General features: G+C 46.1%; 1 protein-coding gene across 3 annotated transcripts in view; it reads left to right on the top strand.

The window, feature by feature from the left end:
* The window catches only part of RNF24 (ring finger protein 24), a 101,541-nt gene that overhangs the window by 27,801 nt on the left and 55,075 nt on the right, over positions 1-18,665 (top strand). The gene's annotated exons all lie outside the window — the stretch shown is intronic.

Below are 18,665 nucleotides of genomic sequence, written 5' to 3'. Positions count from 1 at the left end.
AAACAACCTTGCTAAACCCAAGCAAGTCTGAGCGTGGATGGGAGAATGCAAAGAGTTCAGTTAGAGAGAGGCGGGACGGGAGATGCATGTAATGAAATAAAATTTCAGTCTTAGTGAAACTAGGATTTTGCTTTGCAAAACCAACTGTACTTTATCTGAGACCCTTCTGCAGGAAGGCCCAAGTGTCTAGGCAGCAGTTCCCAAGCTCAAGTCCCTAAATGTTGTTGGACTTCAACTCCCATCAGCCCCAGCCACAAAGTGGGGGTGATAGGAGTTGTGGTCTGACAACTACAACGCCTGAGGGGAGTTGAAGTCCTGGGGACCTGAGGTTGGGAACCCCTGATTGAGGCATGGCACCTCCCTGAAAATTTTTAGTAGACCTTCTGAAACCCAGGTCTTGTGGTCGCAAACATGACTTGTCCCCTTAGCTAAGCAGGGTCCGCCCTGGTTGCATATGAATGGGAGCACTAGTGTGAGCACTGCAAGATATTCCCCTCAGGAGATGAGGCAGAAGAGCAGAAGGTTCTAAGTTCCCTCCCTGACAGCATCTCCAAGATAGGGCTGAGAGAGACTCCTGCCTGCAACCTTGGAGAAGCCGCTGCCAGTCTGTGAAGACAATACTGAGCTAGATGGACCCATGGTCTGACTCAGTATATGGCAGCTTCCTATGTTCCTATGATGGAAGTTGTAGTTCAGCAACATCTGGTGTACCACAGTTTGGGAACCCTTGCCCTAAGGGGATGTGGTTGTAGATCAGTGGTAGAGCATCTGCTTGCATGCAGAAGATCTCAGGTTCAATCCATGGCAGAATCTCCAGGGTAGGCCTGAGAGAGATTACTGCCTGAAACCTGGGAGGAGAAGCTGCTGCCAGTCAGTGTAGACAATACTGAGCTGGATGGATTAATGGTCTGACTCGACAGGAGGCAGCTTCCTATGTTCCAGGTCTGGCTTTAAACTGCTCAGCCAGGTTCATTGGAGACCACAACTGGAATGGAGAGAGAGAGATCTCAGAGATGTGGAATGGGGGTGGCAGGCTGTCTGGCTGTCTTCTGAAATACCAGCTCAAGGAGTTGTGGTGCCTGAGGCAGAGCTCCAAATGTGCCCCTGGTAGGAGGTAGCCCCCTTTGAAAAAACGATCCCTGCAAGCTTTGAAAGTGATGTGAAGGGTGGGAGGAGGGAAGATTGCTGGCGGCCTCCTCTTCTCTCCTTGTGCTTCTTGCAAACCTTGTAAGAAGCGTGAGCCACTCCTTGCAAAGCTTGTGGGGGTCTGACTGGTCCTGAACTGCTGCTCCAGTGGGAGCAGGGGGCACCTTGCCGGCATCCCACTAATCTACTGCCTGAGGCAACCACCTCATCTAGCCTCATGAAGGGACTGCCCCGTATGCAAGGCTGGATGAGGACAGTTATTTGATTTGACTTCAGACGTGCATTAATATTGGTAGTCGTTTGCTGTCACTCTGAACTGGCTTAGGTCAGCAGCTTGCCTGTCGCCTTATGGAGCTGTTGCATGATAGTTTCCCTCACTCTCAGTATGATGGTACTTCTGTGGACTGGAAGCATTGCTTCCACCTGCGCTGGTCGTGATATTGCCTGATGTAACCAGAGGATGAGGTCATGCATGGCAAGCTATAGCTTTGTGGTAAAGCACCTCTTCTGCATGCTGATGGTCCCAAGTTCAGTCTTAAGCATCTCCAGCTGAAAAGGAGCTTGAGTAGCGGGACTGGGGAAGACTCCTTATAGGAGCCACCTGCAACCAATATAGACAATACTGAGCTAGAGGGACCAATAGACCGATGTGGTATAAAGCAGCTTCATATTCTCATGGGTGCTTGAGGATGCCCGTCTATTTCTCAGACCTCATTTGCATGCTTGAAGGCCCGCGTGTTCTTCGGTGCTGTTGTTGAAAGCCTTCAGTAAGGTACAACTGGAGCTGCTTCAAGGACAAAGAACCTCCCTCTTCTCCGCTCCTCTCCACCCCACCTGCACAGCCAAGGTGGCAACGCTTCCGTTGAACTGGTATTAGTTCCTCTCTTGATAATTCCAGGCATTGAAGCTGACGGGAGATTCTTGCTTCAGTTGTAGCATCAAAGGGTGAGAGGCATCTGTTTGTTTAAACCCCCTGGAGACACATTTCAGATCTGCCCAGCACTGCTCCTGCCCACACTGCAAGGTTTTGCGCTTCTGTTTAAGAACCGTGACTTGCATCCCTCCGAAGGCAAAGAGGGAGCTAGGGCTGAGAAGTGCGGCAGTTCTGGTACAAGAGGGTGAGAGAGAATGAAAAGAAGGGTGGATGTGTACGTGCAGTGAAATGCATGCATGTACAATCATTGTGGTGCACTGTGGGTGTTTGGTTCCCACCCCCCCACAAACACACACTTCTGAGTAGGCAGTAGTAGCTGCTGCAAGGTAGCACATTTTGGTTGCCGTAAGAGTGGTTGTGGGGGAGAGATGTGGCAGAATAGACCGGGGTGCCTTCCAGTCTAGCTGCTCAACAGCAGCAAAATGCCTCCATTCCGGCAAGTCACATTTGAAACGTAAACAGCCGGGGGAGCAGTCTCACCGAAACGAACAACTTGAAGAAACAGCAACTACTTTATGCCGGATATACGGCGTCCTCGCTCTATATCGCAGCGATTAAATCTGCAACAAGGCATTGGAAATGTGAATGACACCGTCGTGTCCGCGTAGGGACTGCGGTGTCATGACGCAGGAAATGTGGAAGAACTCTTCAGAGATTCATCGTGACTCCGTTGCAGGGCCTAATCTGGAAAGCACCCAGTAGATGTTGTGTTATATAGATAGATATAGATATTGATGGCTTATTGGTATAAAAAATGAGTTCTAATTTTGTAGAAGAAACACAGTTTGGATGGGCTGAAACTTGGGGAAACAGGGAATTAAGAATCTCACTGTTTCTGTTGGTTAGAGAGATTTGCGAGTTCCCTTGAGTTTCGTGGTGCAGACTACATACATTAAACTTTATAGGAGAACCTTGTTAATCGCAGACCCGACATTTGTGGTTTCGCATATCTGAGGTTGGGTAATTGGCACCTGACTTCAGTATATGGGGGGTGGGGAGAGAGACAGCAAGAAAAGGGTTAATTTTCACATATCCTCAGGTCGGGGTGGGCGGAAATGATCTCTGAGGTCTTTCTGGCTGCTGTTTTGTGTGAGGGAACCATTTTCTGGCTCATTTCTTTGGGGTGAGGGAACGTCATTTTTTGCAGAAACAAAAAACCTGCCAATTGCAGCATTTGGGAGTGCATTGCTGGACAGCTGGGGACAGACTGAGCATGGTAGGGCACTTTCCCCCATGATTTTAGAGCAATTTAACCCATTTGGGGCATTTTTCTAAACTTCCGGGAACCTAACCCCTGCAATCTCTTAGACTCAATTAGTCAGTATTTGCTGTTTCCTTATCTACAGTCATTGCGGAGAACGGAACCCCCACGAATACTGAGGTTCTCAGTATTAAATCTCTCAGTAGATGCAGATGAGTGAGAGATAGTTTAAATCTCTCACTCATCTGCATCTACTGAGGCATGGCCAATACCCCAACAGGTGAGATTTGTTTTGGGGTCCTCCCTGTCTTTTTGCCCACTTGTGCAGCCCTGGTCTATCCAGTCCCCATGTAAAAGTGATTTAAATGGGAACAAGGGTGTGAAACTCTGCCCAGAGAATGAAGATATAAAGCAAGCAGAAGTTTAGAAGGCTGTGTACCTGCTCTGCCTATCGGAACGTTGAATTTTGCTGGCTAATGAAGAAGAAAAAATCCAAACCTGCCCATCCTGTTGGTTGTGTGTATGGGTGTGTGTGCGTTTTTAATGTACATATAAAAAGCGGATGCACGTTTTAGGGCATGAGATGTTCTCTTTTGTATACAGGTTTGTGCAAAGTCAGGTGGACCCGTGCCAATAGTTTCCACAAAGGTATTTTTAGCTGGCTTGTTCCACAAGTTGAGTTCCGATTGCAGATATGCCCTCGCACTAGGGCTGAATTGCCAGTCTGATGCCAAGCAGCTTTTAAAAAAACTTTGTTTCGTTTTCCAAAATAGACACCGCACCAGCATTATCCAAGCGAGGGGAGGTGCCGGCCTCCTCGCCCGAAGGGTTGCCATTCATCTACTCTCGCGCACTGAATTCTCCCTGTGTCTCTTTAACGTGGAAGCTTCCAAAACCCACATTGTAGGTCGCAATAATGTTTTGCTTGTCCTGGGCTCAGGGGTACATCTGTGCCGCAAATTTCACCCTCTGCTTATAAAACCTGCATGTCCCGGGGAAATCTAAGCTGGAACCCTTCCTTGGGGCACGCAAGCCTTCTCTCTGCAGGGAATTTTTTGTTTGCAAAACCGTTCCATCGTGAGCTTTCCGCGACGGTCTGAAGTGCTTCAGCCCCCCCCCCCCCCCCGACGCATGGTTGCCGCCTCAGCTGTTGTTTGTGAGAACTAGGCTGTTGTAGAAGAGGAACACCGTGCTTTGAGAATGCTGACAGGCTGGTGCACTTTGACAAACGGCTCCTCGTAAAGTATCCTTTACGAGGAGCCTGCATTAAAAGCTTGTATTACTACTTGAGCGCAGATTCATATGCTGCCTTGACCTTTAAAGCAAGATCGCGCTGCCTCTGGCATGTTGGTTACTAGTCCCAGTAATACTGTTCTGCCTTCCAGTATTTCAGGTTTCTGGTTACGTGCAACTCTGTGAGGACGGACTATAAAAATAGTCACTGTACAAGACTCATTTCTCATTGGAGTTGTTGGTAGCTTCATGCCAGCTTGTGCTCGCTTAATAACCCTCTTCAGATGTTAAATAAAAGTTGCTGTACTCGCGTACAGCGTCTAAACCAAAAACAGTGCTGAAAGTTGTGCCCTGGCCCTGTCACTCACCCCCATCACCACGGCACTTGTGGATATGTGAATGTGGACATTTTCGTGATCGTGAGGCTGGCCTACCCTGCCTCCCAATCACGGAAACGCCTGCATTAACAGATGCGACGTTGGCTTCTTCAGGCCAACGCCGCAGTATCGAAGAGCACAGCGGAGTGACAAGGCGGGAACTTTCAGACCTGTTGTGCGCAAGGTCAGTCTCTTTTATGTAATGCTTATGTGCTCACGTACCTCGGAAAGGTTTGTGATACTGATCAGGGTGTACTTCTTCTGGATCAGTGTGATTAGAGAGGTGGGGAAATCCAGGAACAACTCACCAAGTCAATAAGTGTGTGTGTTTGTGTGCATGCATGTGCATATAAATCATTTGAACCTAATTTGTAGGACTGTTGGGAGGATAAGATGCTATTTCAATTGCATGGCACGCTGTGTGCTTACTGATGTGGTACAGAAATGTGAACAAACGAACTTTCTCCTTCAGTGGCAGAAAATGAACTTTTGGATGTGGAAAACTGCATTTTAGAATTCTGGCTATGCATGTAAATTGTTTGTAATTTTAAACTTTGCTATAGCTTGTTGCATTTTGATCGCATGCTTATCAAAGGAACTCAGGGCAACATGGATGGGGCTTCTTGCCACCATTTGAGCCTCACAACAACCCTGCGAGGTAGATTAAACAGAGATCGTGATTGGCTCATGGTCACACGTGAGCTTCAGTGAACTCAGGTCTCCCCAGTCATTTCCTGACCCTCTGGACATACAGATGTAGTATTTCAGAGCTATATCTATTAATCCTAACACCCCTATAAGGAAGGTGGTGAGACTAGAACATAGGAAGCTGCCTTCTACAGAGTCAGACCATTGGTCCATCTAGCTCAGCATTGTCTACACAGACTGGCAGTGTTTCCAAAGTTTTAAGCAGGAGTCTCTCTCACCCCTATTTTGGAGATGCCAGGGAGGGAACATGGAGACTTCTCTATGCAAGCATGCAGGTGCTCTTCCCAGAGCGGCCCCATCCCCTAAGGATGGGCACTGTAATCTTACAGTGCTCACACATGTAGTCTCCCATCCAAAATCAAACCAGGGCAGACCCTGCTTAGCAAAGGGGACAATTCGTGCTTGCTACCACAAGACCCTAATGGGGCAGCGGGGAAGTAACTTGCCTAGGGAGCAAGAGGTTGCTGGTTCGAATCCCCGCTGGTATGTTTCCCAGACTATGGGGAAACACCTATATTGGGCGGCAGTGATTTAGGAAGGTGCTGAAAGGCATCATCTCATACTGCGTGGGAGATGGCAATGGTAAACCCCTCCTGTATTCTGCCAAAGAAAACCACATGGCTCTGTGGCCGCCAGGAGCCGACACCAACTGGAGGGCACACTTCACCTTTTACCACGAGACCAGCTCTCCTCCCCAAATCAGGCTGATTGAACAGCAGCCTGCCCCCTAGTAGCTTGTTGCTGGGGGTGAGATTTGACTCCCAATTCACGATCATACCCACTTTTGTGAAGATAGCCACCAATCTCTGTCTACCTTATTTATTAGATGAATCTCCTGCCTTGCTTCCTTGATGGAATTCAAGGCAGCATACGGGAAGATTAAGGCTGGACTTAATCCTGCTGAGCTTCAGCAAGACCGCCTACCTTCACACCAGGTCCTGGGACCATAAAGCAAAACAGAAAAAAAATTCTGTTAAAAGCAGAATAAAGCCCATAGGTAAGCAGGTAGCCCATAAAGCTTATCTGCATCCTTTCCTTTCCTTTCAATTTTCCCTCCCTAACCGCTTCATCTACAGCTTTTAAAGTTTAATTTCAGTTGACCTGCATTTTAGTAAAAGGAAACTGAAGCAAATTTTCACCCCGTGGCTAATTATCTCCTTCATTACTACAGTGGTTCTGATTGACTCCAGTTTGTACATTGGGGACTTTTCCTGTTTATTGCCAAGTCTGCGTGGCTCCGATGGTATTTACGAACTAGGGTCTGTTCCTGAAATAAATTAGCTTGTTTGGTTTTAATTATGCTTCAAAATGATTTTTAAGTACAGGTTTATGTCTTGTTGCAACCTCTCTTGATATAGTTTCAGTACTGATATAGTGGAGCCTTAGCTTGTGGGGAACATCTTCTACGCCTGCAGAAGGTCCCGAGTTTAATGCCTGGCAGCATCTCCAGGTAGGACTGGGAAGACTTTTCTTTGGAGAGCCACTGCCGGTCAGTGTAGACAGCAGTGTTCTCTCTCATTCTTTTCATCTGCGTGCGGAATGCGTTTTGTTCTGGGCAGCAGTATCAAGGCAGTGTGTGCACACATGCAATCAGTGTGGGGCCTTCCTGATTTAACCTGAGCGGGATCTAAAATTAACTGAGCGGACATCAAAAAATGTGTGAGCGTGCGCATGTGTGCACGCCTTAGAGGGAATTCTGGCAGAGAGTAGTGAGCTTGATGGTGCAGTGGTCTGACTCTGTAGAGGACAGCTTCATATGCTCGTACAGAACTTTGATCTGCAGTGGCAATGGTCAGTTCAGGGGATCTTTTCAACATATACAAAGTATGATCCCAGTTAGGTAAATGAAGCAGCTGGCTTGCAGGTGGTGCCTTGTGGGAAACCTGAGTAGAGACAGTTTATCTGCCTGACACTTTTTTCCACCTGCATTTTAACTTATGAGCCAAGAGCGACATTTGGCATGAAACATGACCGAGAGGCATAGAGACGCTCATTACATAATTCTGTTGCTTACCTATTTCCCGTGCAGTCTCTACCATGCCTCAACTGGTTGAAATTTATTTATTTATTTATTTATTTATTTATTTAGAGGATTTTTATACCACCCCAAACCAAAGTCTCAGGGCAGTTCACAATAATAAAACAATGCAAATAAAAAAAACTTTAAAATCAATTAGAACTCCAAAAAGCTGCCTAAAATGAGAACAATTTACAATATTTAAAATTACAAAAGCTAAAAGGCCTGGTTAAAAAATGAGTCTTCAAAGATCTTTTAAAAACCACTAGAGATGGGGAGAGTCTTATGTCAGCGGGAAGTGCATTCCAAAGTCTTGGAGCGACAACTGAGAAGGCCCGTCCCTGAGTGGCCACCAAATGACTTGAAGGTAGCCACAGACGGGCCTCCCCTGACAAATGCAGTGGACGATAGGGATTGTGCAGAAGAAGACGCTCTCTTAAATACCGTGGGCCTAAGCTGTTTAGGGCTTTATAGGTTATAAGCAGCACTTTGTATTTGGCCCGGAAACCTATTGGCAGCCTGTGTAACTCCTGTAATATAGGAGTAACATGGTCTCTTCGAGATGACCCGGAGACCAACCTGGCTGCTGCCTTCTGTACTAATTGTAGTTTTCGGACTACGTACAAGGCAGCCCCACATAGAGCGCATTGCAGTAATCAAGTCTGTAGGTTACCAGCAAACGTACTACTGTTCTGAGGTCATGAATCTCAAGAAATAGATGCAGCTGGCGTATCAACCAAAGCTGATAAAAAGCACTTCTGGCCACTGCCTCAACCTGAGAAACCAGGGAGAGGCGTGAATCCAGAAGCACTCCCAAACTGCATACCCTGTTCCTTCTGAGAAAGTGTGACCCTATCTAGAATAGGCAGGTCAATATCATTTCCCGAGCAACAAGCACGCACAAGAAGTACTTCCGTCTTGTCTGGATTCAGTCTCAGTTTGTTATCCCTCATTGAGCCCATTACCGCCTCCAGGCAGGCATTCAGGGAGGATATGCCTTCTCCTGATGAAGTTCACAAGGAGAAATAGATTTGGGTGTCATCAGCATATATGACAAATAATTATATACCACTTTCACCAAAAATTCCCAAAGCGGTTTCTGAAGCACAGTTGTTGGTGATGCATGGGTGAGCCTTCTCAGTGATGGCCCCGGCTCTTCTTAAGTTTTTGAATCTCCATAGAATTTCTTCTAATCTTTTTGATAGCTCTGTACTTTAAATTATACAACACTTCTTCCTTTGCCTCCTGATCCATGAACGTGGATGTCCATGTGTCCCTGCCTGTTTCCATTTTATTTTATTTTTGTGTGTTCAAAATGTGTAAGCCACTCTTCAGGACACAACTCCTGGGATATATACTAAAACAATGGAACAACACAAAGAGCTCTATTTTGAAATAGCAGTGCTCATCAGCCGCATAGTCAGTAAAATGGTAACTATAACTAATTACACGAGGTGCTGGGTGCCTGGGAGAATAAACAAGTCTTCACCTGGTGCTAAACAGATGTCAGGGTCAATGCTGGGCACAGGCAGACTTCTTTGGGGAAGGCATTCCAGATGCAGGGTGCCATGACCAAGAAGACCCCATCGCTGAGCACCTTCTGCCTTGGGAATGCACTCCCTAGTGAAATAAGAGCCTCCCCATCTCTGACAATTTTTTTAAAGTCTTTAAAGGAGCACCTGTTCACCCAGGCTTTTAACTGATACTGTTTTGATTGTTTTTACTGTTGTTTTAGAATATTTTTTAAAAAAATTTAAATTGTGGTTTTAAATTGTCATATTTTAAATTTCTTGTTTTTGTTTTTGACTGTTGTTTTAATGTTGTTTTTATCCTCTTGTAAACCGCCCAGAGACGTAAGTTTTGGGCAGTATAAAATTATGTAAAATAAATTAATAAGTAAGTAAATAAATAAATTCTGCCTAAGTTCAGCTGGCAAGGGGACATGGAAGAGCATCTCCGGTGTTGAATTCAAGGGTCAGGCAACCTTGTGGTAGAAGGCGGCCCTTCAGAGATCCATGTGCATAGGATGTTTCTTTGAGCAACCAAATGCTGACTGAAGCAAGCTGTTCGTATTTTCTCTAAATGCCACATCGCTGGTCTGGATCCTAATACAGTTCTGAAGTTCCTAGAATGTAGGTTGTAGGTACATATGAATCAGGTCAATGGCTGACACCCAGAGCAGTGAACAGCTTGTTGAAGGACCGTGGCACTAGCTGGTAACCCTGATGTCTGAAGCCTGTGTGCCCAGATTAGCTCTCCATTCCCTGCCGTCTCTACAGGAACTTTTGTGCAAGGGCACTATAGTGAAATAGCACGCTTGTGCAGTCGCTGATTTTAGAGCCGCTAAGCCCAGCCTCTTGTGGTAGCGTAATAGTGCTCGTTCCATGCTCCGTGTGTCAGCCATGATGTCCAGCTGCCTCTTCCCAGAGCTGAGCTTTGGCTGGATGTGCCATGTACGCATGTGCACTCACTCCAGAGTTGCTTTCTGTGATGGCTTATTTTAATTTAAAGGATTAAAAGCAACCAGAGGGATGTGCACGTGAGATTGGGGTCATGCCCCCCCAATCTCACGTTGCCCCCCTGCAACTGTTATAAACTGAGAGACTAATTTTTAAAAACCCTCCCCCAGGGCAGGGGGCTCTGTCCAACCTCCCTGCCCCCTCGCTTTTAAGCCTGAACAAAAGACTTCAGGAGATCTGGCCATAGATCTTCCATATCCCACCGGATTTTGCCTTCCGTTTTCCGCTTTTTCTCATCTTTGAAATGCAGGCAAATAACAGTGGTTCATTTGAGATGGTCAGCCAGTTCCTTAGCCGGTTGAATGGGCATAGGGGTCCGTGGTGCAGCCGTTGCATCCACACCAAACAGCTTCCCAAGTGCCTCTCTGGGACTGAATTGTTTGCCAATTTGTTTAGGGCGTAAGTTAATATTTTCTCACTAGGTCAACATAATTGGTGTTTCAAGGGAGGCAGGATGGGGAGAAAAAACATCTGCACGTAACTTAATCTAGTTACTCCGTACAGAGGAGTTAATGTTTGGACTCCCAGCCAGCTCTCCATGCCAAGAGACCAATTCTCTCTCTCCCTTCCGATCCCTCCTCAAACTCCACCTCCTTCTCTTTGGCCTTTGGCTTCATCCCTTAATCCTCACTGCCGGTCGCAGCCAAGGTTAAATACGTACGTTGGTTCACGTCCACTCTGTGCTATCCTTGCCTTTCCCTCCCCTCATAGGAACAGAGGAAGCTGCCATATACTGAGTCAGACCATTGGTCCATCTAGTTCGGTATTGTCTACAGGTCTGGCAGCAGCTTCTCCAAGGTTGCAGGCAGGAGTCTCTCTCAGCCCTACCTGGAGATGCCAGGGAGGGAACCTGGAACCTGCAGGTGCTCTTCTCAGAGCAGCCTCATCCCCCGAGGGGAATTTCTTACAGTGCTCACATGTAGTCACCCGTCCAAATGCCAACCAGGGCAGACACTGCTTAGCAAAGGGGACCATTCATGCTTTCTTGATGCTGGAGGCAGATGCTCTCTTCAGTGACAACGGCAAAGGCAACATCTCATATTGCGCGGGAAGAAGGCAATGGTAAATCACTTCTGTATTCTACCAAGTAAACCACATGGCTCTGTGGTCTCCAGGTGTCGACGCCGATTTGATGTCGAATCTTTCTTTCCTTTCCTTTCTCACAAGACCATCTCTCCTTTTCGTGCTTTCTAACCTATTGTTGTTTTTATAGATGGTAAGCTTCTTGAGAGCAGGGACTTCTCAATTTTTGTCTGATAGAACTATGAAAATCCTAAACATATGGTCCTTTATCCTCCCCCTGCCTTCATTAGATAGTTCAGGGGGTCCCTACCTTAGGTCCCCAGATGTTGTTGGACTGCAACTTCCATCATCCCCTGCGACGATGGTTTTTGGTCATTGTTTCCAATGGAAAGGTGTTCTGCACTGTTGACCAGAGGCACTTTAAAGTCATGTCTCTGCACTGTCAGGGCTGCCTTTAAGGTGCAGAGTAGCCCACGTGGGTCATGGGAACATAGGAAGCTGCCGTATACTGATTCAGACCCTTGGTCCATCTAGCTCAGTATTGTCTTCACAGACTGGCAGCGACTTCACCAAGGTTGCAGGCAGGAATCTCTCTCAGCCCTATCTTGGAGATGCTGCCAGGGAGGAAACTTGAAACCTCCTGCATGCAAGCATGCAGGTGCTCTTCCCAGAGCAGCCCCATCCCCTAAGGGGAATATCTTATAGTGCTCACTCATGTAGTCTCCCATCAAATGCTAACCAGAGTGGACCCTGCTTAACAGACGGAACCATTCATGCCACAAGGCATGGCTAGACCAGCTCTCCTCCGTAAATGGTCCTTGATGCTCAGTCTTCTGTCGGCCATGATTTTTAAAACATGTTATATCCTGGTAATATGTGGAAGTTTTAGTGGTTTCCTACCCATGCAGCTGATCAGATCCAAACCTGCTTAGGTTCAGCAAAGCTGTAGCCCCAGATGCTCCCAAACCATGTGCTGGGTCCCACCTTTCCTTTATTTAAAGAGAAAGAATAAACTTGTTTTCAAAAAGGAAGCGAAGTTGTACAAAGGAATTGTGGTGTTATGTAACTTCCCAGTGTGCCGTAGGTCCAGCAGTGGTGAACTTCTGATTGTGCAGACCACTCTGGAAGTGTTCATTTCCCAGTTCTAATTGCTAGTATCAACCCTGATTTATTATAAATGGCGTGAGCTGTTCAGTTTCTTGCCAGGCCTGAGAGAGATGAAAACAAAACAGTGCTAATCGCCTCCTTTCCAACCAAGGGCCAGAAAATAAAGAAACAAAAAAGAGAGCTCTCTGATCAGATGTCTTCGGGGATTTCTTACTCCAGAGCCGGGACAGACTGGGGCCATTTAGACGTTAATGCCAAACTATGAAACTTCTTATCCTGGTTTCGTAGCAAACCACAGTGTGTCTGAATGGCCAAACTATGGTTTGTACTTACTAGCTAGGGTTGCAAACCAGGGTTTGATCCTGGGGAGGAGGGACTACATGAGGCGAAGCTCATGCCTGCTGGTTCTTACAATCCTAAATTATAGTTTAGCATTATATCTGCATATTGGATTCTTAAACATTAAATGCTTTGAGCATGGTTTGCGTGGTGCAGATCGATTGCAAACCAGGAAGCCATGGTTTGCATCCAATCTTTAACCTTTGTTTAGTTGTTCAGACATAATGAAGCTATTCTGACGATCACTAGAAACCGGGCTAAGGGAGACCAGCCTAGTTTCTAGTGAGCATCAGAGCGAAGCTCGCTCTCTCCGCACACCACCTTGAGACGCTTCGCTTTGATCATGTGAAGCACCTCAATGTTTGACTGTGGTTAAGAGGAAATAAGCCATAGTCAAGCGTTCTATCTATATTTAACGTGTTCACTTTAATCAGTATCTGTTTAATCTGTAAACAAAGATAATTGCAGTTAACATAACTAGTCCATTTAAAACTTAGTATTAAAATTAACTACCTTTCCTTCTAAAAGGGGAGTGCAAAAAAGGGAAGTACAAAGTTCTGGTTACTACCTTTTCAAAGCCCTGAATAGCTTAGGTCCACGCATCTCCAAGATAGGGCTCAGAGAGACTCCTGCCTGCAACCTTGCCGCTGCCAGTCTGTGTAGGCAATTCAGTCATCCCTTGCCACCTGTGGTTTTCCCAATCGTGGTTTTGAGTATCCACAACTGGGAGGTTGTGACAGGTCTCACCAACCGTGACCCGAGTATCTGTGATTTGGTGAAATTTCTTGATAATTTGGGGCTTTTTTGTGTGGTTTCTGGTGGTTCAAGGGGTGATTTCTGGTTCAGGGGTGATTTCTGGGGGTTTCCCCTCACTCCTCTTGCTAACTGCTGCTGATTTAGTTATTCCAGGTATTTAATTTTGGGGGGGGGGGTTTGCAACTGCGATTCCCCTAACCCCCTGTTTCCAATACATTTCAATTGCTTGCCAACCGCGAATTTGCCAACCATGAGGTTTTCCCGGAACGGGACTGTACTGAGCCAGATGGACCAATGGTAGAAGGAACCTCCCACTGTTCCTAGAATAGTTGGAGGCTTCTAGTGCTTGGCTTTCCTTTGAGGCAGCTGCTCCTGCGCCCCTTGAAACCTGTTTCTGGGCACAGACCTGGCCATCTGCACCAGCATTTCTGTTCTGAAGGGTTCACATGTTTAAAGGCGGATGGTGTTAAGATACTTGTACTGAAGGGCTTTCCCAGGATTGAATGCCTTCCACATGGACGTGTGTCTGTGTAAAGAAAATCAGCTTTGTATTAGGGAGGGCTGTGAAAATTTACCCGAAAGCAATCCTAGTAAAAAGAAAGCAGTGTAAAAATTCTAGTAATGTTTTTGCTCACTTTAAATTGTCGGTGGGAGGAAACATCTCTCTGTCCCTTAAGTCTCCAGTCTAGGGAGTCCTAAGACGCACCCTGCTGCATTAGATGGGAAAAGCCCAGCAGCCCCCTGCTTTCTCCAGTGGCCAAGAACCAGGTGCCTTTGGGATGCTCAAAGGCTGTGCTCAAAGGTAGTGGCCCCTTCCCGCTCTTGTTCCCTGAGAATATTTATAGTGAAAGATAGCATATAAATTTTATTTAGTAAGTAAAAGATTTCCCAAATTCCAGTAAATGAAAAAATCTTAATACTAGGCTGAGAATGAAGTATACTGAGTGAAAAGTTTTGCAGGAAATAAGCCAATTAGTTTGCAGAATTGCTTGACTTGCAGAATTATTGTGATCACATTTCACTTGCCTTGGAATCGAACTGTGTCCACCACCCCCACCCATCAGAATGAATGGCTGGTGGGTTTATATGCTGTGCATTTCAAAAGGCCACCGTGGGACCACAAATAGAGAGGGTAAAGACCTGCTTCCCACAGAACCAGAGCGGCCTAGACCTGTAGATGACCTCGGAGCTCATCCTGGGGTGGAGATGGTGATGCCCCTTTTGTGCAGGATGTGTGCAGAGGTCTCTCCCTCCCTGTCACTCGTTCTTTGCATTTCATCACTGCCACCTACAGTGTTGCAACTTTGCCGTGCAGTTTCCACATCAGCCAGCTGATAACGGGAAGCTTCTTACGTGCTAGCTGCTTAATGCTTCCCCTGATCAGGAGTGGCAAAGATAGCAGCTATGTGGGTGGACGGGCAGGGCAGTTTTTCTGGACTCCACCCCCACCCCCACCCCGCAAGGCTGCTCTGGGATCAAAAAGGTCTCAGGGTGCCTTTAATTCATGCATTTCCCGGCAACCCATGTCCGTGCAGATGTTTGTAATGCTTGCATCCCCAGCAATGGCTTAGCCCTCTGTGCTTGGCAGTCCGTGCTTGATTTTTTTGTGGACCTAAAGTGGTCACTGTGGGGAAATGCTTGACTCACAGGCAGAAGGTTGCCGGATCGAATCCCCGCTGGTACTGTATTGAGCACCAGCAGTATAGGAAGTTGCTGAAAGGCATCATCTCATACTGTGGGGGAGGAGGCAATGGTCAACCCCTCCTGTATTCTACCAAAAGACAACCACAGGGCTCTGTGGGCGCCAGGAGTCGAAATAGACTTGACAGCACACTTTACTTTAGAGACACAAGTAAGGTATCTGATGAAAGCATAGAAGATTCAGTCTTTCAGGAAAGTGGTTGGTCTACCCACAAATTATCTAACATAACATAAGAACCACCCTGCTGGATCAGGCCCAAGGCCTATCTAGTCCAGCATCCTGTTTCACACAGTGACCCACCAGACGCCTCTGGGGTCGCCACAGGCAAGGGGTATGTGCATGCCCTCTCTCCTGCTGTTGCTCTTCTGCAACTGGTACTACTCAGAGGCATCGTGCCTCTGAGGCTGGAAGTGGCCTATAGCCACCAGACTAACTGTATATCTAACTATATAATTGAAGAGGGAACTGCTGAGCTGAATAGTCTGCAGTTTCTGAAACCTTCATAGCTGCTGTATTGTAAGAGCTCTGACTCCAGGATAGGGATTATTCTGTTAAGATGTTGTGGGATGTTTATTAAAAGGTGTGAGCTTAATAGAAAGGGTACAAGCGATTGAATGGGGTAATGGTCGCAGAGAAGTTATTTCATGATCAGCAAACACATCCACCAGCTTATACTGATCTTTGCTTGTAGATTTATACTTCTACCCCAGGGCTTGACAAATCCCAGGTGCCAGGGAACCACGGTGCCTACAAATTTAACCGTGGTGCCTAGACTAAGATATTCAGAGACAGAGTTATTTAATACAATATTTATTATTTGTCCCGGGCAGCTCTGCTTCTAAGTACATTATTTGTAAAGGGGATAAAGGAAAGCTCATTAAACCTTCCCCTCTGCAGTGTCTGCCACTTAAGTCTGGTAATTTTGTCAAATGTTCACTGTCTGGCTCCCTCATTTAGGGGCTGGCTCCTAGATTCGACGCTTGTCAAGACCTGTTTTTCACCTCCATGGTTCTCTGTAATTTCTTCGATTATTGCTTCAACTCTCATTTTGTAAGACCTTGCTATGAGACTCCCTCGTCATCTCCCTCTCCCTTGAGAGAGGACAGAATCCAGGATTTGGCACTGACTGATGGGAACGTAAAGTAACCTCTTGGCCAGTCCTGGATGAGATATTCTCAGATGTGTCCTAGGCGGCTATTTCATCTGGTAGCAGCAATCTGCATGTGTGCACCAAGTAGAGACTTCATGTTGTCATGATTCCTTTAAGAGAGAGAGAGAGAGTGTGTGTGTATGTGTTTGTTTCCAGGCCCTGTTTATAAATCTTAAGTATATTTAAAACTTGACAGGAGTAAATGTTTTACTGTCGCTGCTCTTCTTTCCCCTCCCACTCACCACCCCAACACACACTCCAACCCTCTGGGCAATGCTCCTTGGTTCAAGTTAAGAAATAGTTACTCAGAAATTGCTACCAGCTGGAGCTGGGCCTCTGAACTTTCCCCTTCTTCTTCTTCTTCTTCTTTAAATAACACTTGTAGTGCGTTCTTGGCCCTTGATTTGGCATTTCTTGGAAGCAAGCAATTGCACATGCACGCGCGCACACGTGTGTAGAAAATTTTCTGTTACAGCTTTCGTCTGTTTCAAAGAGTCCTCTTTCAGCCCGAACACTTTATTTTTCTTCAGACTCGAATTTCTCTCTCCACCCCCCGCCTCTCCCCGCCATAATATTTTTCTTATATGATAGGCCACCTTCTCTGTGGCCTGTGATAAAAGTCTGAGGAAATCCTATGTGGAAATTTTCATTCCTTAGGGCAAAGGTGGCTTTCTTGGACCTCTTTGAATCTTGAAACCCAGTGGCATTGGTTCCTTCCTTGGTTTTCCACAATGCTTAGAAAAGTGCTAATAATATTTTGGTTCATAGGCGGGGCCCTTTATTACAGTTGAGATCAGGATGCTGATTTTGTTTGACCTGTGGCATAGTTGGTCTTAATCCACCTCCGAGCTTCCCAGAGGAAATTGGGCTTTTGATTGATTGAACAGACGTATATCCTGGCTGCCACTATTATTGATGCACTTCTATGTCACCCTTCCTCCAAGGAGCCCAGGGCAGTGTCCATGGATCTTCCCCACCCCCTCTCCCTTGGATCCTCACAACAACCCTTTGAAGTAGGCTGAGCTCAGCCCAGGACTACCGAGTGGGGATTTGAACCTGGGTCTCAAGGTAGCTTGCAAACATGTTGGAATGAGGTTGCTCACAGTATTGGCAAGGGTGGTCATCAGCATGTCCATCCTCCACGCTGGAGCAAAGCAAGAGGCTTCCTTGCTCTTTGTCTGATGCCTTCTTGGGTTCTCACTGTTGCAGTGTTTGGGCACTGAGGCAAAGAGCAAGCCTTGGCTGAAGTGGGGTTTCTGTTGGACCGCATTCGCCCATGTGAATCTGACAGGGCCCTTCGCTTGTCATATCACGCACGGCGGGCGGCCCCACCATTGACTGAGATTCGGTTAGTGGGGACAAGAGACAGACAGGACTTTCTCAGTTGTGGCCTCTTGGCTCTGGAATGCCCTCCCAGAAGACTCTCTCCCTTAGTGTGTGTGTTTGTATGTTTACTGCCTGGTGGGTTTTTAATTTTAATTGGGTTTGTTTTGTTTTTGGTCTACATTTTTAAAAATTGTGTTAAATTTCATATACTTTTACTATTTACATTTACTGTTGTGAGCCACCCTGAACAGTGGAGGGGTGGGGTATAAATATTTTAAATGAACAAGCCCTCCCCAGAAGCAAGTGATATTTCTTCCACTCACAAATCCAGGAGCAGAGCGGATAAAGCAGGTAATTTCCCCCAAAGTTGGACTGATGGCAATTCAAATGACAGGGTTGACTCATAGCTGTGGAATTGCATTATGGGGGTGTGTGTGTTTGTTTGTGTGTGTTTTTTCCTTTCCTTACTGTTGCCTCCAAATGGACAGATCCATATTTGCATATATTCAAATCACTTTTCTCTGCTTTAGGAGAAAGGTGATATGGGGCGATAGCATACGCATTCTCCCTTACTCCAGACAAGATTTTAAGACCTCTTTTAATGTGTAGATAAAACAAATGAAAAGATCTTACAAATCTGAGTAAATGTGTTTCAATGTTAAAACATCATTGTCAATGCTCTGTCTCAGACAGCTGGAAACTCTTGAGACTAAATGTAGCAACTGAAACTAAGTAACCAATTTAGTTGGTTATTTAGATTGGTTATTTAGTTTCAGTTGCTGAATTTATTCTCAAGAGTTTCCAGCTGTCTGAGACAGAGCCTTGACAATGATGTTTTAACATTGGAACGTGTTGGCTCAAGTTTGTAAGATCTTCTTTGTTTTTATTTGTTTTACCTATGCATTAAAAGAGGTTTTAAAATCTTGCTTTAGGAGAGGAGGGAGCTCTAATGAGGAGACTTTATGGAGGTGGTGAATGGACAGAGATTGTGATGGTCCCTTATGTATAAGATTCTTTAAGTGGACCAAAGTATAAGAGATGCTAGTCTGCACTGAGACATGAACTCTCAGATCTCTGGGAATTGTAAAGACTGGAAAAAACAGGTTGCACAGAATTCACAGAGATCT

This window comes from Hemicordylus capensis, chromosome 5 (assembly GCF_027244095.1).
Source record: "Hemicordylus capensis ecotype Gifberg chromosome 5, rHemCap1.1.pri, whole genome shotgun sequence".
NCBI lineage: Eukaryota > Metazoa > Chordata > Lepidosauria > Squamata > Cordylidae > Hemicordylus > Hemicordylus capensis.
The sequence above is the reverse complement of the archived record's forward strand: the minus strand, read 5'-3'. Positions and strand labels throughout refer to the sequence as shown.